Genomic DNA, 27,169 nt, shown 5'->3' with positions numbered 1-27,169 from the left:
TGAATAAATAAAGCTCTGTATTAGATGAAAAATGTAGATATAATAACATTTTCTGATTTGTAATCCAAGCACAACTTTAATTCTAGGCTGCTATTTAACAACCTGAATTAAGATTGGAAAAGGAGAGAAAATGTTACCAAATATTCTTTCCTTTTACAGACCTAACTTTGAAAAACTTGCATTCCATCTCCCTTCTTTATATCCCTCTGTAGGCTATCAGAGAAAGTGGAAGGAACACAAAATTATCCCAATTATTTTAAATAATTAACTGGTAGGATAATTAACTCATAGCCAAGAAAGAGTTGTAATTGTTGTATTAAAATCTCCATTCAATTCGGGGCCGGCGAGGTGGCGCTAGAGGTAAGGTGTCTGCCTTGCAAGAGCTAGCCAAGGAAGGACCGTGGTTCAATCCCCCCCCCCCCATGTCCCATATGGTTCCCCCAAGCCAGGGGCAATTTCTGAGCGCTTAGCTAGGAGTAAACCCTGAGCATCAAAGGAGTGTGGCCCCCAAACCAAAAAAACCAAAAACCAAAAATTCCATTCAATTTAAAAATCTAGCAGAAACCTTTATGATCCTCTTCTATGAGATACCACAAAATAAGCTACATTATTAGCCAACATTGTTTAGTTTTTACATTTTTGTGGCTTAAAAAAGTTCCATGTTCTTGACATTATTCTAATGATGCTTTTGCTGTGGTTGTGATAGTTTCTGTGAAACCAAATCCTCTCAAATCCTGGACAGACATTCAGTTCACGAGGTAACCTTTGAAGAGTGGTGAAGTTTACTCTTGGTGCTATAAAGTAGTCAAAATTCACAAAAAAAGAGGCTTTGAATTTCCACATTGGGAAAGGAGCTGTTAAAGCTGGCTTTTAGAGTGATGAAACTGCAATTTGGGATGCTGAATACATTCTCTGTTATTCCCTTCCCTCCCTCAGTTGCCCTCTGTCTGAGCACTTGCATTTAGAAGTTGGTAGAACTGTTGTCTACATTAACATTGCCTCCTTTCTCCATTGATTTCTGCTGTGAATAGGCTTCCTTGAATTCATGGTCATCTGCATCTTTAGGGTTCCCCTAAGGGATATTGGATTTCCTGCTTAGAGGACTAATCAGAACCATTAATCAGCCACAAAAATAAGTACTAGCCTATAAGCTGAAGGCCTCAAGGAAATGAGGCAGGCTTACTGAAAACTTGGTAGTAGGTATAGAAGAAATATATTTATTTATAAATTTACAGCTTTATCAGGTAGTTAAAGTGAGAAGGAAAATATTTTTAGTGTTCATGTGGTTTAGGGGTTCAGAGAGTCTTTGAAAAGAAGAGGAGCTCACAATCCCTCAGACCATAGAGTGACTTGGTAGAATGATGGACGGTTTTATTTAACCTCAGGTGGGAGAAATGAAAATCTGTCCTCTGCATGGAATTGACTTGTTGACCTCCTTTCCCACATCTGTAGCAAAATGAACATATAATATTTAACAACCTGTATAATAACTTTTTCAGAAATTTGTGCAGACTATAGATATTTATTACTAGATGTGCACTCAAAATGATTCACTCTTGACTTTGATTTCTTTCCTAAGTAGTCACTAATTGGAATGCAGCAAGGTTATGGTGGAAAGTATAGAGAACACAGATAAGGTAAGGAGTGGTATTCTTAGTGAAACAGGGATGGCAAAGAGTTAATAAAGAGAAAATTACTGCTTAAGCCAGATATTATTGTTGATAGCTGTAATTTAATAATACAGGATAAATGGCCAGAGGGTTAGATCAGTGTGGTAGGGCTTTTGCCTTGCATGCAGCCGACCCAGGACCAACATTGATTCAAATCTAGGCATCTTACATGGTTCCCCAAGCCTGCCAGGAGCAACTTTTGAGCACAGAACCAGGAGTAATCTCTGAGTGTGGCCGGGTGTGAGCCAACCCCCCCCAAAAAAAAACCCAAACAAACAAACAAGAAAAACCAGAGTAAACATAAACTAGAAAAAAAGCATTTGTCTCAGAATTATTGTATCAAGGGCTAAGGAAGTAGGGAGATTTGTTCAAGTTCTGTATACAGATATTTATTTTTCACTTTTCACCACCTCCAGATAACTAGATCTGGGCCTCCTGGCTTTCTGTACTTACTACAATGTTCCTGGAAACAGAATTCTCTAGCACAGAGGGCAAATTCTGGTAATGAAAGGTAACTGATATACTTAGAATGCTGAGTTGGCTTTTCTAGTTACTCATATGTTGATAGCAGAGGTAAGTGTGTTTATTGAGAAGAGTTAACAAACTATTTTTTATATTTTTTAATTAAGATCTTCATTTAAGCATCATGATTACAAACATGTTTGTAGTTGGATTTCAGTTATATAAAAGAATACCCCCTTCACCAGTGCAACATTCCCAACACCAATGTCCTCCTACTCCCTCCTCCCCCACCTGTATTTGAAACAGGCATTCTATATCTCTCCCTCACTACCATTGTCATAATAGTTGTCAGTGAACTTCTCTAACTGAACTACCAAATTTTGTGGTAAGCTTCATACCAAGGGCTGGTCCTTCCAGCCCTCATCTCTAGTATCTTTGTGTATTATCATAATGTCTTTTGTTTTTTTTTTAATCTTTTCTTTTTTATTTCAAAGGTAATGCATTGTGGTTAAATAGTGGATATATATATATATGTATATATATATATATATATATATATATATATATATATATATATATATATATATATAAAACAGATGAAAGAACATTCTAGATTAATTGGCAACACCTCAGGAATAATGATTATAGATACCTGATATGATATGTATATAATGATAACACCTCATCAATAATAGTTTTATATGTATATCTGCACATACTTGACTGTGGATAGAACTTATTCCTGACTCTGTACTCTGATCACACCTGGTGGTGCTTGTGGGTTCTGAGAATTGTGCTTATATTGGACATGTGCAAAAGCAACTATCCTATCTACTATACTATTACTCTAGCTCCACCTCATTAATAATTTTAAAAGTTCTCCTAATTACTGTCAGAAATATTTAGGAGTGATACATAGATGTGGATTCCAATTTCTTAGGTTTGGGCAATTCATTTTTTGGTATTTATTTTATTAGATTCAAAATTATTAATTTTGAAAAGTTCTGCTATTTTTCTAACAAATTTATGAACTACTAAAATGCACAATTGATGCTTTTTTGGGATTTTATTTTGTTTTGGGGTCACACCGGTGATGCTCAGGGGATACTCCTGGCTATGCACTCAGAAATCACTCCTAGCTTGGGGGACCATATGGGTCCATATGGGGAATCAAAACGCAGTCTGTCCTAGGTCAGCCATGTGCAAGGCAAATGCTCTACCACTGCACCACTGCTCCAGTCCCTGGTGTTTTGTTTTATCTCATATTTTTTGCATCTTTCTAAAAATTAAAAAAAAGTGGATGGGGCTCAGGGGCCAAGTAATCTCAGGTGCATTGGCAGAAAAAAAACGTCTGGACTAAATACCAAGCCAAAGTCAACAGAACAGAATCAAGAGACCCAAAGTATAAAATCTAAACTAAAAATGGGCCTGTTACACTGGCAGGCCAGGCAACCAAGGGTGGTGGTATGGGATGCATGCTGGGAACTTTGGTGGAGGGAGGCCAACACTGGTGCTGAAAATGGCCTTATTTAACTGTCACTATATGCCTGAAATACAACTATGAAGGACCAATAAAAAAAAAAAGAAGCTTATATAACAGAGCACAATTAGAATATTCTCCACCATTTAAAATTATCTTGAAGTGCTTTGGTGTTTTTTTAAATAAAATTTTATTGTGGTTAAAGTGAATTACAAATCTTTTACAGTAATACTTAAGGCACATAGTGACAATGAATGAGGGGCATTCTCACCACCAGCGTTGTCCTCCCTCCACCCCTGTTCCCAGCATGTATCCTATATCTTATAGATGAGTCAGACTATTCTGTGTTTATCTCTCTTGCTCTGACTTATTTCACTCAGCATAATAGTTCCCATGTCCATCCATGTAGAGAAAAATTTCATGACTTCATTTTTCTGAAGGTTGTATAACTTTCCATTATGTATATGTCACAGTTTCTTTAGCCATTCATCTCTTTTTGGGCATATGGGTTGTTTCTAGATTCTGGCTATTGTAAATACACTGCAATTAATATGGTATAGGTGTTCAGAAGGCATTTTTGTATTGTGTTTTTGTATTCCTAAGGTATATCCCTATGAGTGGTAGAGCAGGATAATATGGGAGCTAAATTTTCAATATTTTTGAGGCATCTTCATATTATTTTCCATAAAGGCTGAACTCGATGGCATTTCCACCAGTAGTGAATGAGCTTTGCCTTCTCCCCAATTCCCCTTCAGCACTGACTGTTCTTACTCTTTGTTATGTGTGCCAGTCTCTGTGGCATGTGATGGCACTTCATGTTGTTTTGATTTGCAGCTCCCTTATGATTAATTATGTGGAACATTTTTTTCATGTGTCTTTTGGCCACTGTAGTTTTTCTTTGAGGAATTGTTCATTTATTCTCCCCATTTTTTTTGATGGGGATAGTTTTTTTTTCTTGTTAAGTTCTGTCAGTACCTTGTATATCTTAGATATTAGACAATCATCCGATGAGTATTGTGTGAATAGTTTTTCCCATTGAATGGGTGGCTTTTGTATTCTAGTCACTATTTCTCTTGAGGTGCAGAAGTTTTTCAGCTTAATATAGTTCCATCTGATTATCCATACTTCCACTTGTTTGGACAGTGGTGTTTCCTTCTTGAAGAAGCCTTTAGTCTCAATATCATGTAGTATTTTACCTACATGTTCTTTATATACCTTATGAATCTAGGAGCAATATAAAGATCTTTAATTCATTTGGATTTGACCTTTGTGCATTGTATTAGATGGAAGTCTGAGTTTGCTTTTTTGAATATGGCTGATCTGTTGTCCCAGCACCACTTGTTGAAGAGGTTTTTCTTGCTCCATTTTGCATTTCTTGCCTTCTTATCAAAGATTAATCGATTGTTAGTTTGGGGAACATTCTCTGATTACTCAAGTATATTCCATTGATCTGAGGGTCTTTATTTATCCCAATACCATGATGTTTTAATGACTTGCTTTGCAGTACAATTTAAAATTGGGGCAAATTATGCTTCCCATCTTCTTTTGACTAAGGCTTGTCCTAGCTATTCTTGGGTGTTTATTGTTCCAAATAAATTTTAGGAGTGTTTGAACCACTTCTTTGAAGAATGTCATGGATATCCTTAGAGGAATTGCATTAAATTTGTACAAAGCTTTGGGAATTTTGCCATTTTAATGATGTTAATCCTCCCAGTCCATGAACAGAGTATGTATATCTATTTATTTCATTTTTTCTTTTCATTCTTTTATTTCATTTTATTAATATCTTTATTTAAACATCTTGATTACAAATATGATTGTAGTTGGGTTTCAGTCATGTAAAGAACATCTCCCTTCACCCGTGCAACATTCCCACTACCATGTCCCAAATTTCCCTCCTTCCCACCTCACCCCCGCCTGTACTCTAGACAGGCTTTCCACTTCCCTCATTCATTAACATTGTTATGATAGTTCTCAATGTAGTTATTTCTCTAACTCTACTCACCACTCTTTGTGGTGAGTGAGATTCATGTCATGAGCTGGATCTGCCAGCACTCCCCTCTTTGTCTCTGAGGATTATTACAAAAAAGTCTTTTGTTTTTCTTAAAACCCATAAATTAGTGAGACTATTCTGTGTCTATTTCTCTCCCTCTGACTTATTTCACTTAGCATAATAAATTTCATGTACATTCATGTATAGGAAAATTTCATGACTTCATCTTTCCTGATGGCTGCATAATATTCCATTGTGTATAGGTACCACAGTTTCTTTAGCCATTCATCTGTTGAAGGGCATCTTGGTTGTTTCCAAAATCTGGCTATTGTTAATAGTGCAGCAATGAATATAGGTTTGTGAAAGGGATATTTGTATTGTATTTTTGTGTTCCTAGGGTATATCCCTAGGAGTGGTATAGCTGGATCATATGGGAGCTCAATTCCCAGGTTTTGGAGGAATCTCCATATCGCTTTCCATAAGGTTGGACTAGATGGCATTCTCATCAGCAGTGGATGAGTTCCTTTCTCTCCACATCCTGCCAGCACTGTTTGTTCTCATTCTTTATGATGTGCGCCAATCTCTGTGGCATGAGATGGAACCTCATAGTTGTTTTGATTTGCATCTCCCTGATGATTAGTGATGTGGAGCACTTTTTTTCTTGTGCCTTTTGGACATTTTTATTTCTTCTGTTCATTTCTTCTCTTCATTTTTTGATGGGGTTAGATTTTTTTTTCTTGTAAAGTTCTGTCAGTGCCTTGTATATTTTGGATATTATCCCCTTATCTGATGGTTATTGGTGTAGTTTTCTTTGTATAGTCCCTTCATTACTTTAGTTAAGTTGACTCCAAGGTATTTCAGTTTGTGTGGCACTAATGTGAATGGAATTCTTTTTTTTTTTTTTTTTAACTGAGCAAACTTTCTTTTTTTTTTTTTTTTTTTTTATCACCTGGGACTATGTCCCAATGGACATTTTGAATCTCAATCTCTTTATTTGTGAATGATAGTAAGTATCACTTCTGGTAAGTAGCTAGTAGTCAAATTCAGAAAAGAGTGAGAATGTCCCTATTAAACATAGCCCATAAAAAAAAAAAAGAGTTGGAGTTTAATGATTAGTGAAGCTTATCAAGTTTGATAAACTGGTACCACACCCATGTCCAGAAGAGGTTAACTAAGAATCAGCAGTTTAAGCTTCATAGCACAAAATAGGAAATTTCAGGATTTGGCCAATTTTACATTTTCTTTTTTTTTTTTCTCTTTTCATATAACACCACCCATCACCAGTGCAACATTCCCATCACCAATGTCCCAAGTCTCCCTCCTCCCCACCCGACCCCCGCCTGTACTCTAAACAGGTTCTCAATTTCCCTCATACATTTTCATTATTAGGACGGGGATGTTGGCAGGGATGTGGGGAGAAAGGAACTCTTATCCACTGCTGGTGGGAATGCCGTCTAGTTCAACCTTTATGGAAAGCGATATGGAGATTTCTCCAAAAACTGGAAATCGAGCTCCCATACGATCCAGCTATACCACTCCTAGGAATATACCCTAGGAACACAAAAATACAATACAAAAACCCCTTCCTTACACCTATATTCATTGCAGCACTATTTACCATAGCAAGACTCTGGAAACAACCAAGATGCCCTTCAACAGACGAATGGCTAAAGAAACTGTGGTACATATACACAATGGAATATTATGCAGCTGTCAGGAGAGATGAAGTCATGAAATTTTCCTATACATGGATGTACACGGAATCTATTATGCTGAGTGAAATAAGTCAGAGAGAGAGAGAAAAATGCAGAATGGTCTCACACATTTATGTGTTTTAAGAAAAATGAAAGACATTCTTGCAATAATAACTTTCAGACACAAAAGAGAAAAGAGCTGGAAGTTCCAGCTCACCTCAGGAAGCTCATCACAAAGAGTGATGAGTTTAGTTGGATAAATAACTACATTTTGAACTGTCCTAATAATGAGAATGTATGAGGGAATTCTTTTTTTTAAATGTCCATTTCATCTCTATCATTATTGGTATAAGAAGGCTATTGTTTATTGCTTATTAATTTTCTAAGCTTTTACTTTGCTATATTAATCTATTGCTTCTAGAAGCTTTTTGATAATGTGTTTAGGGTTTTCTAAATATAGGATCATGTAAGCTGCAAACAGTGAGAGCTTGACTTCTTCCTTTCCTATCTGGATACCCTTGATATCTTTTCTTGCCTAATTGCTATGGTAAGTACTTCCAGTTGGATTTTGCCTAGGATTAGTGAGAGTAGGCAACCTTGTCTTGTACCAGATTTTAGAGGAAAGGCTTTTAGTTTATCCCAATTGAGAATAATATTTGCCATTAGCATCCAAGTTCCTTTTCTGAAAGCAAACTGACAACAGGGGCATTATTATATAATAGTAAACTAGCTTGAATTGAAAAAAATTGCAAGATCATACTCAATGAACAAGGACTATGACAAAAGACTTTGGTGTGCGGTTGCCTATTTCAGAGGTCTCTGTGTAAATAAACATTAAATAATAGTAGCACCATAATAAAATGTGTAAATTAGAGTATTTAGTCAAGATATTACCATAATGATAACTGAATTTGGAGTCTAATATGATATGGCACTAAAATGCAAAACTTGTATTTGCCACCTTGTATAGAGAAAAGTTTTTAAGATGAGAGAAAAATGGTATAACCATGGAAAAATTTACAAATAAAATAGAATCAGTATAGAAATGAAAGAGCAAGAAGGGTATTTCAGAGAAAATGAGGAAAGAATTTGTAAGTGAAAAAAATGCTTTAATTTCATTGGTGAAAATCTGGTTTAGTTTTTGAGTATGTGGATTCCTGATTAATGTACAAAAGACATATACAAATCTCTGTTTATGAAATATTTATTGTGCAGTTTAAGTATGTGGTTCTCAGTCCATGTGTGATGTGTAGATCCCTCATATTAGTGCTTTTGTCATTCATTCTGTCCCTTCACTGTCATTCCAATAAAGATAACTAGGTACTCCTGTTCTTGACTGCCCACTTTCCTCCAGGGAATGAAGACCACTTCTTGTTCCTAACTGCACTGAAACCTGTTTATGACTTTTGAGTCAAATATGTAGTCTTAGTATTATAACATGTGTCCCCTTACTAGTGTTTGCTACTCTGCAGTCTGTGGTAAAGCTCTGTGGTCTGCCTCTCAAGGTCTAGGGATTATTTATTTATTTACTGATTTATTTAATCTCTGGCCATGTGCATGTGGGTGAGAACTGCTGATCTGCCATATGCCTGAGCACACGTAAGGTTCAAGAAGGCTATCATCTATTTGGGTGCAAGTGTGTGGTTAAAAGGGAAGTAACAAATATGGTGCCCCTTTTTACATTTTTAAAAAATTTTTTACACATTTTTATATTTTCCACTGCCAACTATCTTTATTTTCTATTAGACTGGTTCCCTCTGCAGTGGGTTGATCTAAAAGGACATATTAATTAACCAGATTATCTGTTGCTCCTCCCATACCTTCCTGTCACATAATCACTTGAGTTTTTAGTGGATAATATTTGCAGAGTAAAATTTATATCTTTTATAAATAACCTATGGATAAAGCAAAAGAGCAGATTATGGCATCAAAATACAATGCATTATAAACAAAGGTAGAAATTGGAGAGCAGGGGCTGGAGAGATAGCATGGAGGTAAGGCGTTTGCCTTTCATGCAGAAGGTCATCAGTTCGAATCCCGGCATCCCATATGGTCCCCCGTGACTGCCAGGAGCAATTTCTGAGCATGGAGCCAGGAGTAACCCTGAGCCCTGCCGGGTGTGACCCAAAAACAAAAACAAAAACAAAAAAAAGAAGAAGTAGTAGAAATTGGAGAGCAAAAAAAAACTAAAGAGAGGGAAAACTATTAATACTGATCTTTGCCAAAGAGTCAACAGATGTCTATTGATGTTAAAACAAAAATCGATGTGTATATATATTTATATATCTGTAACTAGTACCTAGTTATAGATAGCTAGATCTGTCCTTGATATTTGGCCTTATTTACAATTCATTTTTATTTCTAGACTTCCAACCTGAGATTAGTTTAGATCTACTAGATTTAGAAATCTAAAGATAGAGAGATATAAATATATAATGATGACCAAAACAATTAAGTCTGAATTGATCTTCTATGAAAGAAATTTTTAATATTTGAAAAAAACTTTATAGTAGTTAATAGTTATTTAATTTGATATGCATATGACATATATTAACATTTTTCGTCCTGTGGAAATATTTGTGGTGATGTAATCTAACCTTTTTATTTTATACCTATAGCAACTGAGATCAACAGAGGTATATTTTGTCCAGATTTGCGTAATCAAATAGTTCACAAAAAAGATGAATCTACTGTGTTCTGTTTAAAATTCTATTTTTTTCCTATATTAGTGTCTTTGGAATATTACATAAAGAACTACTAGAATGCCTGTTGTGAAGATAGGCAAGTGGTAGGGAGAAGGGAGATGGGTGGCATTGGTAGTGGGAAGATTGTACGAGTGAAGGGAGGTGTACTTTTCTACAAACATGTTTGTAACCATAGTGCTTATATAAATATATTAATAAAAACAATAATGCAATTAAATGGCATACTAGAATTTTTAGAAATAAGAAGCAATAAAAACATTTGTGAAATACAATTCTACCACCCACCAATATCTCATTATTTTCTAGAAATAAGGAAAAAACTTCAGTTTCCTTGCAGTTGATAACTAGTTTTTCCATTGGAACAAAGCATTGTTATTGCTAGTGACTTGTTATTTAGTTTTCATTTTCCTTGCTAGTGATCAAGGAGGAGTTATTTTTTAGCTGATAATATGATCTCATTTCTAGTCTGGGCTCTACTCTCTTAGAGTGGATATTGCTGTTGAAGTGCATTGATTGTATATTAAGAGCCTGAAATAAACCATATGTTATTAAGTCACTGAATTTTGGTGTTTTGGTGAATTTTGGTGTTTCTATTAGACTTGTTCCTCTTCAGTGGGTTAGATTTAAAAGGACATATTAATTAGCCAGATTATCTTTTGCCCCTCCCATATCTTCCTCTCACATAATCACTTGAGTTTTTAGTGGATAATATTTGCAGAATAAAATTTACATTTTTTATAAATAACCGATAGACAAAGCAAAAGAGCAGATTATGGAATCAATCTTCAAGACAGGCATTCTAGTAGTTCTTTCATGTAAAGTATGTATAGTTAAATTTTTTTATCAATACATATGTCAGTAATATTTTTACTTAAGTAATTTATACTTATATAAAAATAAATTTGTTTTGAAACAAGTTTATAGAAAAAGTTATATTATATGTTAACAATTAATTTATTTTTAAATTAGGTCTTTATTTTTGGGCAACAGCCTGTGATGAAGTTACTCCTGGCACTGAATTCAGGAATTACTTTTGCCAGTGCTTGGGGCTCCATATAGGATTGGGGATAAAACTCAGGTCAATCTCATGCAAAGCAAGAGCATTACCTTCTAATCTATCTCAATTTCCCCCTAAACAGTTTATCTTAAGGTAATGTATTCTATATAGAATAGATACATTTGTATGGGAGGTGGAAGGTACTTTCCCTCTATATTCAGGGGGGTTAAGGGTTGCTCCTGGTGATTTTGGTTGTGAATTTAATGCAAGAGTCTGAGGATGCAGTGCTGCTTGGGCCCTAGTTGCTACTTAAATTGCCACCAGTGAATTTCAGAAATCATGTGTTGGATTGCAAACTGGTATGCATCTTACCTCTTATACTAACTCTATGACCCAAGATTCTTTGGAATAAATGACTGATTTCTTCCCCTAAATATAAATTAAAATATAGGTTTATTGTACCTATTAATTTAAAATAACTTTAAAATGTGTGTATTGACAATATCACCTTATGATACAATAAATTAATATTATTATATGTTGATTACTACAAAAATGGAAGAAAACAGTTAACATTAAGTCCAGAGACTGGAGCAATAGAACAGTGGTTAGAGCATTTGCCTTGCACATGGCCAATCTGGGTTCAAACCCTGGTATTCCATAAGGTTCCTCTAGACTGCCAGGAGTAATTTCTGTGCACAAAAGTAGGAATAACCCCTGAAGACTGTCAGGTATAGCCCCCAAACAAAAACAAAATAAAATTAAGTACATAATTATCAATAAGTAGTATTGTTATTAGTACTTTTAGAATGTATAAGAAATTGTAACAGGTTAGCATTTTCTATATAAGAATTTGCTTATACATTATTAAGATTTCTTACCACAGTATTTTTGTAAATGTTGGATTTTTTAAATATTGTTGCCTTGTTTATAGTGCTTTATTTTTATCCTGTATACACAGTCATAGACAAGAATTAGAGTGAAGGAAAAATTTATATTATTTCCATTTTTGTGACTAGACTTATGAAATTATGTCAGAAGGGCAATGATCAGAATAAAAGGAAAGAAAGTTGCTAAGAAATCAGATTTTTGGCCAGCCTGCGTGCCTGTCCCCAGAGTGAGTGCAGTGCCCTGAGGCCACTCCACTGGGCATGCAGGGACCCCGCCACATGACCCCCGTGATGGTGCCCAGGGTGAGTGCATTCCCCTGGGGCCACTCCACGTGGGCGCATGGAGACCTCTGGGCCCTCCAGCCTGCGTGCCTGTCCCCAGAGTGAGTGCGGTGCCCTGAGGCCACTCCGCATGTGCATACAGAGACCCCCCCTATCCGCGACCCCCCCGCCCCGCACCAGTGCCCAGGGTGAGTGCATTCTCCTGGGGCCGCTCCATGTGGGTGCATGAAGACCCCCGCGCCTGCCAGCCTGCGTGTCTGTCCCCAGAGTGAGTGCAGTGCCCCGAGGCCACTCCACCTGGGCATGCAGGACCCCCCGCGTTCGCGACCCCCCCCCCCGCCCCCCCCCCCCCGTGCTGGTGCCCAGGGTGAGTGCATTCCCCTGGGGCCGCTCCACATGGGTGCACAGAAACTAACTTACCTGCCGCCTCACTTTCCTGTCCCCAGAGATCACCCCACATGACTCGAGCTTAGACAGGGGAGTGCAGTTCCCTGGCACATAGCCGGTCAGAGTCGCCTGTGCCAGACCCACTCTGTGCCCCTGGAACAGGCTGGGACCAATAGACTGGGTGAGCTTGGGTCTGCCACCTGGACCTTTGGGTAACCTAGAGCAGCCTACCTCTCTGAGCCCCGGAGTGGACCTGAGACTCCTCAAGGGCTGAGGGCAGCTACTGGGTAGGTTTGGCTGGGGGAATTTCTTCTGTGGAAGCTCTGAGAGGGCAGAGCTTCATTGACTCCCAGATAGGGGAGGGAACAGAGAGCTAGGTTCAACAGCACCCGCAACCATTTTGGCCAGGAACTGAACTGCACTTTCTGACAGGAATAAAGAGAAGGAAATTGACCAGACCCACTGAAGGAAGACAGACCTCCAGGTAGCAGAGGGGGGGGGGGAGAAAGAGCTAGACTCAAAAGCGCCCTCCACCATTGTGGCCAGAAGAGGACCAGCACTAGCTAACAACAAAAGGGCAAAGCAAAGGATCAGGTCACATAAAGAACACAGGAGTAACCAAACCTCAGCAACCTCACCCAACAGCCCCTCTAGAACCACCCTCACAGAGGGGACCCATTCCCACACCACAGGGGAACAAAACAGGCTGAATTTAGAAGGCACAGCACTCCAAAGCACACCAATAAATGCAAAGAAATATGGGTAAATCAAGGAGAACCCTAACATCTGGAGATACGGAGACAAACCCTAGCAAGTTTCCAAGTCCGCCAAAATACACAGATCCATGGGAAGGTGACCTAAAAGCAGCAATGAGGAAGGAAACGCAAGAATTAATAAAAGAAATGAAAGAAATGCTAGCTACCAAGTATAAGAAATCTATGGATGAACAAATTAGCCAAATGAAAGAAGAAATGTTAAAGAGCATGAGAGATTCCATACAAAAAGAATTGAAGGAATTAAAAGACAAAGTAACAAGGCTTACGAGCAGAAACACAGAGTTGGAGAAGCACATTGAGGAACTCAAAGAAAAACTGCAAACAAAAATGATCAAGAAACCAACAAAGAAATAAAAGGCAAAGCACTGGAAGGAAAAATCCAGTATCTAATGAACAAGGACAAAAGAAACAATCTAAGAATTGTGGGTATACCAGAAGGGGAGGAAGTAGAGAAAGGGAAAGAACAAGTAGTCAGGGAGATAATAGCAGAGAACTTCCCCACCCTCTGGAAAGAAGCTTCAATGCTAATCCAGGAAGTGAAGAGAGTCTCTAATAAAATAGACCATAAAACCAACACCAAGACATATAGTAATCCAAATGGCAAAAAAAAAACAAAGAGAAAGATGAACTCCTTAAAGCAATAAGGGAGAAAAAAACCCTCAAGTACAAAGGCAGGGACATAAGAATCATACCAGATCTCCCACTTGAAATAATACAAGAAGAAGACAGTGAAATGACATATTTAAACAACTGAATGAAAGAAATTTCCAACCCAGGGTACAATAACCAGCAAAACTATCATTCATATGGGAAGGCAGTCTAAAAACATTCTCAAACAAGAACGAACTTGGATTATTTGTGCAAACAAAGCCGATCCTAAACGACCTACTCAGAGATGAATTACACAATCCAAACCCTTAATTGTAACAACAACCACCCTACACAACACAACTGCACAACAGTCATCTCTGTCAATAATTTCCCTAAATGTCAATGGACAAAACTCTCCAATTAAAAGACACATAGTAGAGAACTGGATTAGGAAAAATAAACCAGACTTCTGCTGTCTGCAAGAAGCACACCTACAACTACAGGATAAGCACAGGCTTAGAATAAAAGGATGAAAAGTAATTATTCAGGTCAATGGAAAACAAAAAAGACCAGGGACAGCCATTCTTATATCAGACCAAATTGCATTCAACCTCAAGAAGGTGATCAGAGACAAAGAGGGTCACTACTTACTGATCAGGGGAACATTAAATCAACAAGTACTAACCCTGGTCAATATCTATGCACCTAACATAGAGCCAGCAAAATATGTTAGGCATCTGCTCACAAACCTGGAGAAACACATGAAGGGAAATGTGATAATAGTAGGGGATCAATACTCCACTATCACCACTGGACAGATCCACCAAACAGAAAAATAGCAAAGAAATAAGAGCTCTAAATGAAAAATTAGGAGATTTAGGCCTAATAGACTTATATAGGACCCTCCATCTCCAGAAAGCAGAATACACATTCTTTTCAAGCCCACATGGAACCTTCTCCAGAATTGACCATGTCTTAGGATACAAAGCCAACCTATATAAGACCACATTGTAAGGATCATTAGAAGTACCCTATCAGACCACTATGCAACAGAGGTCAAAATTGAATTCAAGAAGAAGCAATGGAGAAAAACTAATACCTGGTGATTAAACAACATGCGGCTCAACAACAGCTGGATCAAAGAACAACTCAAGGTAGAAATACAAAGATTCCTTGAGACAAATGATAATGAAGACATGTCAAAATTTGTGGGACACAGCAAAAGCAGTAATTAAGGGGAAACTCATAGAAATAAAGGCTATGTCAAGAAACAGAAAAATGACAAAACCAACAGTTTAAAAGATCACCTCCAAGAATTGGAACAACATCAACAGAGAAATCCAACCAGAACAAGAAGGCAAGAAATAATAAAAACCGGAGCAGAAATAAACAACATAGAAACTAAGAAAACAATACAAAAAATTAATGAGACCAGGAGTTGGTTTTTTTGAAAAAAAAAAAAAAAAAAAAAACAAGATAGACAAACCACTGGCAAAACTCACCAAGAAAAGGAGGGAAAACACCCAAATCAGTAGGATCACAAATGAAAGGGGAGAGATTACAACAGAACCCCAAGAAATACAACATTTCATGAGATCATATTATGAAAAACTATACTCAGCTAGGCTAGAGAACCCAGTAGAAATCGACAGATTCTTGGAAAAACACCCTCTTCCAAGACTGGAAAAGGAAGAACTAGAAAGAATAAACAGACCAATCACCTCAGAGGAAATTGAATATGTAATTAAAAAACTCCCTAAGAGCAAAAGTCCAGGTCCAGATAGATTTACAGGTCAATTCTATCAAACTTTCCAAGAAGACTTACTACCACTTTTCCATAGGCTCTTCCAAACCATAGAAATAAGCAGGAATCCTCCCCAACTCCTTTTATGAGGCTAATATCACACTCATTCCCAAAGATGGCAAAGACACCACCAAGAAAAAAAACTACAGACCAATCTCACCAATGAACATAGATGCAAAGATACTCAACAAAATCTTAGCAAACCGAATCCAGCACTTCATCAAAAAGATCATACATCATGACCAAGTGGGTTTTATACCAGGAATGCTAGGTTGGTTCAATATATACAAATCAATCAACATTATACATCACATCAACAACAATAAAGACAAAAACCACATGATCATATCAATCAATGCAGAGAAGGTGTTTGACAAAATCCAACACCCTTTCATGTTAAAGACACTCAGCAAAATAGGGTTAGAAGGAACCTTCCTCAAGATAGTTACAGCTATCTATGAAAAGCCTACAGACAACATTATACTTAATGGCGAGAAACTAGAAGCATTCCCACTAAGGTCAAGAACTAGGCAAGGCTGCCCACTTTCTCCAGTCTTATTCAATATAACCTTAGAAGTCCTAGCAATAGCATTTCAACAAGAGAAGGGAATCAAAGGAATCCAAATTGGGAAAGAGGAACACAAACTATCTTTATTTGCAGATGATATGATGATATACATCGAAAACCCTAAAGAGTCCACAGTAAAACTCCTAGAAACAATTAACCAATACATCAAAGTGGCTGGATACAAAGTCAATACACAAAAGACTTTAGCGTTTCTATATACAAACAACGAAGTCGAGGAGAGAGAGATTAAAACCAATTCCAGGGCCCGGAGAGATAGCACAGCGGCGTTTGCCTTGCAAGCAGCCGATCCAAGGACCAAAGGTGGTTGGTTCGAAACCCGGTATCCCATATGGTCCCCCGTGCTTACCAGGAGCTATTTCTGAGCAGACAGCTAGGAGTGACCCCTGAGCAACACCGGGTGTGGCCCAAAAACAAAAACAAAAAAAATGTCTGTTCTACATATACATATGTGAGCACATACATTTTATTCCTATTTTTATCTTTTTTGGGTGTGTGACCTATTTTTATTTTTCTCTCTGTCCACCCCCAAATGCACCAACAATATAATGTAGTACCATTTCTCCCTGCAAAGGCACACTAAAAAAAGGGGGAAATCTTACATATAAAAAGAGCTCTTATCTACTAGGGATAGGAACTCATATTTGTTTACAATACAGGTATATCTCCTACCTTGAAAATATGTCATGTGGACTGAAATTAGACCTCAGGTGATTAGACATCATCTGTCCAGCCTTGAACTCTGGATCCCAGACATAGAAACAGCACAGTTCTTCAGAACAGCTGCAGGAAACAAATCCCTTTCAGGACAGCCTTAATACTGCTGGGTCATCCACAAGTGCCAGCTTTAATATGATATCCTGACAACAAGGAAAATGGGAACAACTTGACCTAAGAGCAGGTTATCCCACCTTACCAGCTAACAATAAGACAAAATCAGAAGACTTGTCACCCTTTGGTAGGTCCAAAAGCCAAGATCGTGATTTACAGATGACTGGCTGCTAGAACCATGACCAGACTGTATATATCTTGAGACCAATAAAAAAGCCCTAGTCTAGGGTTTGAACTACGACCTGCACAATAACCATGATCCCCAGTTCCAAAGGTCTGGCAGAGACAATTGAAATGGAATGGGGCTTCTGGAAACACAAAGAAAGAAGCTATCCTAGGTGCCATCCTAGTTTCAGTGCAAAGACCAAGACCACCAACCACAGAAGATGGATTAAAATGACACTGAGGGAACAGAACTTCTAGAACCACAAAAACTGACTTCATCATAAGTCCCACCCCTGATTTTATCACCCAGGACAGAGCAGAAGTCTTCCAAACACCACGGAAGCACCACTGGGAGAGTAAATGATCCTGAACAGAGTCTATAGTTAATCCCATGACAATATACTCCAAGAGTGGAGAAACCCCATATCTCTTAGGCCAAGTGAATTTCTTTTTTAATGACTCAGTATTTACTGTGCCAGTGCAGGAGGGAAAAAAAGCAATAAGCACAAAATATTGTTTATTTTTTATATATTATTTTTATCTTCATTTATTATTATTATTATTTTTATTTACCTATCTATTTTTGGTCAATTTCTTTTTTTTGGGGTTAGTTATTGAAGTTGTCCCCATTTATACTTATTTTTTTTCTCTTCTTCTCTTTTCTTTCTTTATGTGCTCTGCCATGTTTCTTATCTCAAGACCATGGCTTTTTTTTTTTTTTTTTGCTTATCGTTATTGTTGGAGTCCTCACTGGATATTTGACACTTCTTTTTGTACTGGTGGAGTGTTTCACCTTCTTTTTCTCCTTAGTCTCTCAAACCGATGATGAGAGCCTCTAGATTGGATTCCACCCATTTTCGGCATATTAAACTTTTACCCCAGTTTATTACTTTTCTCTTCTTCAAACAAAACCACGTAACTTGAACTAGCTAGTCCTGCCTCCCAGTTAGGGGGGGAAATAAGGGAGGCACCAAGACCAAACAGGTGCAAGACTACTAAGTAGTAGGCTATGTACAGAGGGGACCACATATTCTAGCAGCCCCAGGGGTGAGGAAAGAGGATATGGGAGGTAGGACAAAAACGGAGGTGTAGGGAGGACAAATTGGTGATGGGAATCCCCCCTGATTTTATGTAAATATGTACCTAAAATATCATTGTCAACAATATGTAAGGCACTATGATCAAAATAAAAATTATATTAAAAAAAGAAATCAGATTTTTGAGACACTTTATTTTTTTTGGAAAATTTCGGTGGTCATATGTAGTTGAACACATTTACATTTTCAGAGTTACCTAAGATTATTACTCTTATTGTGTCTTATTAAGAAATAAAAGTAAATTTACAAATTTTCCCTAAAAATAAATATCTAAGAGAAATTAATATTTACACACTTGAAGGAAACAAGCCAGAAAATAGTTGAGCACGTTTCTAAGTGTGTGTTTGTACATGTGCATTAATAGGAATATATTATTTTCCTATTATGATGCAATACCTTATTCATCTTGAAACTGCAGTAGTTGTCTTCTCTGATTTGTTTGTCTATCTGTTCCATATGGTAGACACTTGGAAGCCAACATCACAATTTATGCTATTTATTTTATCAATTGGAACACATTATTGGGAAAACACATTTTAGTATATCTTTTTGAAAGTATAAGTAAATGTTTTTTTCTTAATCCATCATTTTACTGATTCTGATTGCTGAGGTTGTTAATGGTGGCCTTGATATTCACACCATTTGAACATCATTTCATTATGTATATTTTTATTTGAAATTTTACTTTTGAAGCCCATTTCTGATGTTGATTTCTCATCTATCATGGACTTATACAAATCACAAATTTCAAAATTTTTTTCTCATTTTCTCTTACCTTTTCCTTTATATTTACTGCAAATATTCCTAAATTCATCTTCACCTTAACCTTTGTCCTTCACTATGTCTCTACACAAAGAAAGAACCCATGTATTTTTTATTTTTAGGGATGAGTTAAAAAAATACAGTAATAAAAGTGTGAGAGTGGCAATTGTTGTTTGCATAGGCCACACACTCCCATTGCTTCCTACTAATTTGAAGCAGGATTTTTCTCCTCCTTAAATTAAATTATTTAATATTTTGCCTACAATATTTTAATAATCCAAAAATGTTTGTTACTGTTCTTATTATATAGAATATATAATGGTTTCTAACAACCTAGATTTGTGGGGTTCAATTCTCTGCATTAACTAGCAAAAATACTATTTATTGAATATACCTCACAGAAGGTTAGAAAGAAGAAAGTTATCACAGCATTTATGGAAATCTAGACATAATAAGAAAAATTAATTTTCTTATATTGTATCAGAGATTCAGTGACAAAGAAAATTAATCACATGATTAATATAATATAGAATATAAATAAAATATTTAAATATGTTAAAACCTTTAGGACAGAGCATAAAAATCTTGAAGTTTTCAGATAACAAAGACTAACATCACTTGGTGTCTGATATAAATATTAAAATACATAGTTCAAATTGGTAGTTTAAAAGCTAAATTACACTGAATTTAGTCAAGACAGTTATCACAATAGTTTACTTATATTTTTGAATTGGGAGAAGAGTCCATAACTGTCAGTACCCAGGGCTTGTTCTGTGCTCAGGTATCAGTCTTGGCTATCTTGGGGGAGAAAAGAGAGTGATGAGGATAAAACTTGGTTGAAGTACTATTTATTACTCTGTATATTTATGTGACTATACTACACATTTCAATTAAAAAATTTAAGGTCACTCAGTCAGTATGTAGTTTATTACAAAAATTATTATAGCATTTTAAAATAAAAATTAGATTGCAGGAAAGCTAGATTATTCTTTGGCTCTTTGATTTGAGATTTGAATCTTGAGGTTTTCAGAGTATAGAAAGCATTCCCAAATGCTTATTCTTTCTTACTGAGAAGGTACATCTTCTCAGTAAATTTTATTTAGGTAGAATATTTCATCAAAAGATCACAAAGATCTGTATAAAATGGCTGTAAAAAAGCATAGATCATAAAGAAAAGGAAATGCTCAAATAAAAAATTATACATTAGAGTCCCATCTAAAGGAGATATTTAAGATAACAAAAATGTCTTGGCTTGAATATGTAGAATATAAGTTATAATTGGAAGCTATTTGTAATTTGGCAAAAAATGAAAGTGGTCCACTTCTAATAGTGGAGAGCCTATTATTAGGAATGATCACTTGCATACAGTGCTTTAATTAAGGGTCTGAAGAGTATTAGATTACAGAGTGGAATTGATAAAGTTTGGGAGAATATCTTTGTTTCTCAAAAAAATTTTTAGTCTAGAAATGAGCACAATACCAAAGTATCATGCTCTATAGCATGCTTTTTTTTTTTTTTTTTTTTTTTTTTTTTTTTGTTTTTTGGGCCACACCCGGTGACGCTCAGGGGTTACTCCTGGCTATGCGCTCAGAAGTCGCTCCTGGCTTGGGGGACCATATGGGACGCCGGGGGATCGAACCGCGGTCCGTCTCCTAGGCTAGCGCAGGTAAGGCAGGCACCTTACCTCGAGCGCCACCGCCCGGCCCTATAGCATGCTTTTTTAAAATTGCCAATTGTTATTATTTCTTTCATAGAAGGCTCTATGTGGGCCCGGAGAGATAGCACAGTTGCCTTGCAAGCAGTTGATCCAGGACCAAAGGTGGTTGGTTCAAATCCCGGTGTCCCATATGGTCCCCCGTGCCTGCCAAGAGCTATTTCTGAGCAGACAGCCAGGAGTAACCCCTGAGCACCGCCAAGTGCAGCCCAAAAACCAAAAAAAAAAAGTGCCACAATATGTATACAATATACACAGCATATTTATGATATATATCTACTACAGAGACTATATTAGAAAACCCAGGTGATCTTTTTTTAATTATCTTTATTTAAACACCGTGATTACAAATATAATTGTACTTGTATGATTACAGTCATGTAAAGAACACCCCCATTCACCAGTGCAGGATTCCCACCACCAATTTCCCAGATCTCCCTACTCCCCACCTCACCCACACCTGTACTCAATACAGGTTTTCTTTTTCCCTCATTCATTCACATTATTATGATAGTTTTCAGTGTAGTTATTTCTCTAACTGCACTCATCATTCTATGTGGTGAGCTTCATGTCATTAGCTGCACCTACATGGGAGGATGGGGGGAAGTAAGGGTTGGGACTGAGGCAGTAAAATATTAGAAATGAGCTTTGTAGGGCAGTATCAAGGTCCCAATACAACATGGATATTGTGGATATATAGAATATATGCACACAATAATATCAATATGAAAACAAAGAGAAACAATTTCCACTGACTGTCCCAATATAAACCAGTGCTAGAACAGCCTGCCCTCCTCCCAGAGCGCGTTCCCATTAGTGTAGGAAGAGATAGGGAGAAACCTGTTGACCCCTATAGAGTCCACCTAGACCTGTGCCCAGGGAAAAACTGAAGTCCAGGGGAAAAAAACCCTATATCTGGCAAGAGCTGGTCTCCAGAATCAAGGACGAAATTGAAAGCCAGATGTCTGCCTGCCCTCCTCCCCATGCACCTCCCCCCTGGAGTATGGAGGGAGGGGGAACCTGAGGACCACTAAGAGTCCACCTGAACCCACTTCTGGCCATCTGAGCTGGCACCTAGGGAAGGCCTGGAGTCAGGGGAAAAAGACAAGTATGGCTGGGGGCCTGCCAAGCCTCCCAGCACTCCCCAGCCTAGGGAGAAAGGTTCTGGTATGGGATCTCTCCAAACCCCATACCTGGCAAGAACTGGTCTCCAGAATCAAAGAGGAAACCGGAAGCCAGATGTCTGCCCGCCCTCCTCCCCATGCACCTCCCCCCTGGAGTACGGAGGGAGGGGGGAACCTGAGGACCACTAAGAGTCCACCTGAACCCACTTCTGGCCATCTGGGCTGGCACCCAGGGAAGGCCTGGAGTCAGGGGAAAAACACAAGGATGGCTGGGGGCCTGCCAAGCCTCCCAGCACTCCCCAGGCTAGGGAGAAAGGTTCTGGTATGGGGCCTCCCCAAACCCCATACCCAGGTGATCATTCAATCTTTCCTATCATCTTTACTTGCTTTCTCAGCACAGGTTAATTCAGTGTCCCCCAAGTCTGAGGGTTTATAATTTATAGTAAGTATAGATTTCAATGTCCCCAAGCATAGGAAAAATATGAAACTCTTGAAATTTCTTTAAGAAAACTCAGTATATTCATATAAACTTGCTGAAGCCAAAGAATATTGGAATAATAATCTTATGTTTTATTGATAGTAAAATAAATATCAAGGGGCCCAAGAGATTATACCACAGTAGGGCATTTGCCTTGCAAGAAGCTGATCCAGGATGGACAATAGTTTGAATCCTTACATCACATATGGTCCCCCGAGCCAGCCAGGAGCGATTTCTGAGCGCAGAACCAGGATTAATCCCTGAGCACTGCCGGGTGTGACCCAAATACAAAGCAACAACAACAACAAAATCAAGAAAAATTTTTGACATAATATTGATAGCTTTCAGAGTAAAGTCTACATTTTGAGTTTTAGAATCTCAAATATTTCTAACTTTTTTTTGAGTGCCTTTTGTTCAAATCTATCTCTTCAGATAATTTATCTTGGACTTGAAGAGGATTCCTGACAATCAGTGGTTAAGAAAACAGAATTACATAAAGTGTGATATATAAACTGTTGCAAGAATAATGGTGATAGATATGGAATTTAGCTTTTTATTAATTTGTCTAAATAATGTGAGATTTATTGTTTGTGTGCTCTTCAGAAATAACAAATTTCCACTTAATATTCCAATATTTACAAAATATAATAAGGAAGAGTAAAATAAAAAGAAATAAGTGGCAGCATCATTTATTTTTTTCCTGTTACATATTTTTTTTACTTTCTTATTTTCTTTTTTTCTTTATTTAAACATCTTGATTACATATATGATTGTGATTAGGTTTAAGTCATGTAAAGAAAACCCCCCTTCACCAGAGCAACATTCCCACCAACAATGTCCCAAATCTCCCTCCATCCCACCCCAATCCCATCTGTACTCCAGACAGGCTTTCCAGTTCCCTCATTCATTCACATGATTATGGAAGTTCTCTGTGTAGTTATTTCTATAACTGCACTCACCAATCTTTGTGGTGTGCTTCATGAAGTGAGCTGGAAGTTTCAGCACTCCTCTCATTGTCTCTAAGGATTATTGCTTTTATTTTTCTCAAAACCCATAGATGAGTGAAACTATTCTGCGTCTCTCACTCTCCCTCTGACTTATTTCACTCATCATGATAGATTCCATGTATATCCATGTATAGGGATATTTTATAACTTCATCTCTCCTGACGTCTGCATAATATTCCATTGTGTATATGTACCACAGTTTGTTTAGCCATTCGTCTGTTGAAGGGCATCTTGGTTGTTTCCAGAGCCTGGCTATTGTGAATAGTACTGCAATAATTATAGGTTTGAGGAAGGAGTTATTGTATTCTTGTGTTTTTAGGGTACATCCCTAGGAGTGGAATAGCTGGGTTGAATGGGAGCTCAATTTCCAAATTTTGGAGGAATCTCCATGTTGCTTTTCATAGAGGTTGGACTAGACGACATTTCCACCAGCAGTGGATAAGATTCCTTTCTCTCCACATCCTTGCCAGTACTGATTGTTCTCATTCTTTGTGATGTATGCCAATCTCTGCGGTGTGAGATGGTATCTCATCGTTGTTTTGATTTGCATCTCCCTGATGATTAGTGACGAGGAGCATTTCTTTATGTGCCTTTTGGCCATTTGTATTTCTTTTTAATCAAAGTGTCTGTTCATTTTTTCTCCCCATTTTTTGATGAAATTAGATATTTTCTTCTTGTAAAGTTCTGTCAGTGCCCTTCATATTTTGGATATTAGCCCCTTATCTGATGGGCATTGGGTGAATACTTTCTCCCACATGGTGGGTGGCTCTTGTATCCTGGGCACTATTCCTATTGAGGTGCAGAAGCTTCTCAGCTTAATGTATTCTCATCTGTTATCTCTGCTTCCACTTATTTCAAAAGTGCAGTTTCCTCCTTAAAGATGCCTCTAGTCTCAATGTCCTAGAGTGTTTTACCTATGTGTTGTTCTATATACCTTATGGTATCAGGTACGGTATCAAGGTCTTTAATCCATTTGGATTTTACCTTTGTACATGATGTTAACTGGGGGGTCTATGTTCACTTTCTTTGCAAGTGGCTAACCAGCTCTGCCAGCACCACTTGTTGAAGATGTTTTCCCTGCTCCACTTAGAATTTCTTGCTCCTTTGTCAAAAATTAGGTGATTGTATGTCTGGGGAACATTGTCTGAGAACTCAAGTCTATTCCACTGATCTGAGTGTCTGTCTGTCTGTATTCCAATACCATGCTGTTTTGATAACTATTGCTTTGTAGTACAGTTTAAAGTTGGGGAAAGTAATGTCTCCCATTTTCCTTTTCCCTAGGAGTGCTTTAGCTATTCTAGGGTGTTTATTGTTCCAGATGAACTTCATAAGTGTTTGATCTACTTCTTTGAATAATGCCATGGGTATCTTTAGAGGGATCACATTAAATCTGTATAATGCTATGGGGAGTATTGCCATTTTAATGATGTTAATCCTGCCAATCCACGAGCAGGGTATGTGTTTCCATTTCCGTGTGTCCTCTCTTATTTCTTGGAGCAGGGATTTATAGTTTTCTTTGGATAGGTCCTTCACGTCTTTGGACAAGTTTACTTTAAGTTATTTGAGTTTTTGTGTCACTAAAGTGAATGGGATTGCCTTCTTGACTTCCTTCTCTTCCCTAACATTATTGGTGTATAAAAAGGCCATTAATTTCTGTGTGTTAATTTTGTAGCCTGCCACCTTGCTATATGAGTCTATTGTTTCTAGTAGCTTTTTGGTAGAGTCTTTAGGGTTTCTAAGTAGAGTATCATGTCATCTGCAAACAATGAGAGCTTGACTTCTTCCTTTCTTATCTGGATTCTCTTGATATAATTTTTTTTTGCCTGATCGCTATAGCAAGCACTTCCAGTACTATGCTGAAGAGAAGTGGTGAGAGTGGAAAGCCTTGCCTCTAACAGAATTTAGAGAAAAGGCTTTTAGTTTTTTTCCATTGAGGATAATATTTGCCATTGACTTGTGGTAGATGGCTTGAACTAGATTGGAAAAGGTTCCTTTCATTCTCATCTTGCTGAGAGTTTTCAAATGCTTTCTCTGCATCTATTGATATGATCATGTGATTTTTATTTTTCTTCTTGTGGATGTTGTGTATGATGTTGATAGATTTACGGATGTTAAACCATCCTTGCATTCCTGGGATGAAATCTACTTGGTCATGGTGTATGATCTTCTTGATGATGCATTGGATTCCATTTGCCAGGATTTTGTTGAAGATCTTTGCATCAGCATAAATCAGGGATATTGGTCGTAATTTTCTTTTTTGCCAGCATCTCTGTCTGGTTTTGGTATCAAGGTGATGTTGGCTGCACAACAGCTGTTTGGGAGAGTTCCCGTTTTTTCAATATCATGGAAGAGTCTGGCTAGGATTGGTAGTAGCTCCTATTGAAAGATTTAAAAAATTCATTAGTGAATCCATCTGGGCCTGATCTTTTCTTTTTGGGCAGATATTTGATTACAGTTTCAATTTTCTTCATAGTCATGGGGGTGTTTAGATATGATACATCCTCCTTACTTAACTGTGGAAGGTTATAAATGTCCAAGAATTTTTACATTTCTTCTAGGTTCTCATGTTTAGTAGCATAAAGTTTCTCAAAGTAGTCTCTGATTACTCTTTGGATCTCTGTAGTATCTGTCGTGATTTCCCCCTTCTAATTTCCCCCATTTCTAATATGGGTTATCAGGTTTCTCTCTCTTTCTTTCTGAGTTCTGCCAATGGCCAATCAAACTTATTTATTTTTTCAAAGAACCAACTTCTGCTTTCTTTGATCTTTCAGAATGTTTTTTGGTTTTCCACTTTGTTGATTTCTGCTTTCAGTTTCGTTACTTCCTTCTGTCTCCTATTTTTGGTTCCTTTTGTTGGTCATTTTCTAATTATATAAACTGTGTCATTAAGTTATTTAGGTATGCCCCTTCTTCTTTCCTGATGTGTGCTTGCAAAGCTATAAATTTTTCTCTCAGGACTGCTTTTTGCTGTATCCCATAGATTCTGGCAGTTTGTGTCTTTATTATCATTTGTTTCCAGGAAAGTTTTGATTTCCTCTTTAATTTCATCTCGGACCCACTGGTTGTTTAATAGCAGGGTGTTTAATTTGCAATTGTTAAAGTTTTTCTTCTGTGTGGCTTTGTAGTTCACATCTAATTTCAGAGCCTTGTGGTCAGCGAAGGTAGCCTGCAAGATTTCTATCCTCTTGAATTTTTGGAGATATGCTTTATGTGTCATCATGTAGTCTATTTTAGAGAATGACCCATGTACATTGGAGAAGAATGTATATCCAGGTTTTTTGGGATGGAGTGTCCTGTATATATCTACTAGTCCTCTTTCTTCCATTACTCTTTTCAGGGTTAGTCTGTTTTTATTGGGTTTCAGTCTGGGTGACCTATCAAGTGTTGATAGGGTCGTGTGAAGTCTCCCACAATTATTGTGTTATTATTGATTTATTCTTTCAGATTGTCAGTAACTGTATTAGATAATTTGCTGGTCTCTCAGTGGGTGCATATATGTTTAATAGTCTGAATTCTTCCTGTTGCACATATCCCTTGATTAGAACATAGTGTCCATCTTTGTCCCTTGCCACTTTTCTGAGTATAAATCTGTTGTCATCATTTATTAATATGGCCACCCCAGATTTTTTGAGGGTTTTGTTTGCTTGGATTATTTTCCTCCAGCCTTTGATTTT

This window comes from Suncus etruscus, chromosome 4 (assembly GCF_024139225.1).
Source record: "Suncus etruscus isolate mSunEtr1 chromosome 4, mSunEtr1.pri.cur, whole genome shotgun sequence".
NCBI classification, from domain to species: Eukaryota; Metazoa; Chordata; class Mammalia; order Eulipotyphla; family Soricidae; genus Suncus; species Suncus etruscus.
The sequence above is the reverse complement of the archived record's forward strand: the minus strand, read 5'-3'. Positions refer to the sequence as shown.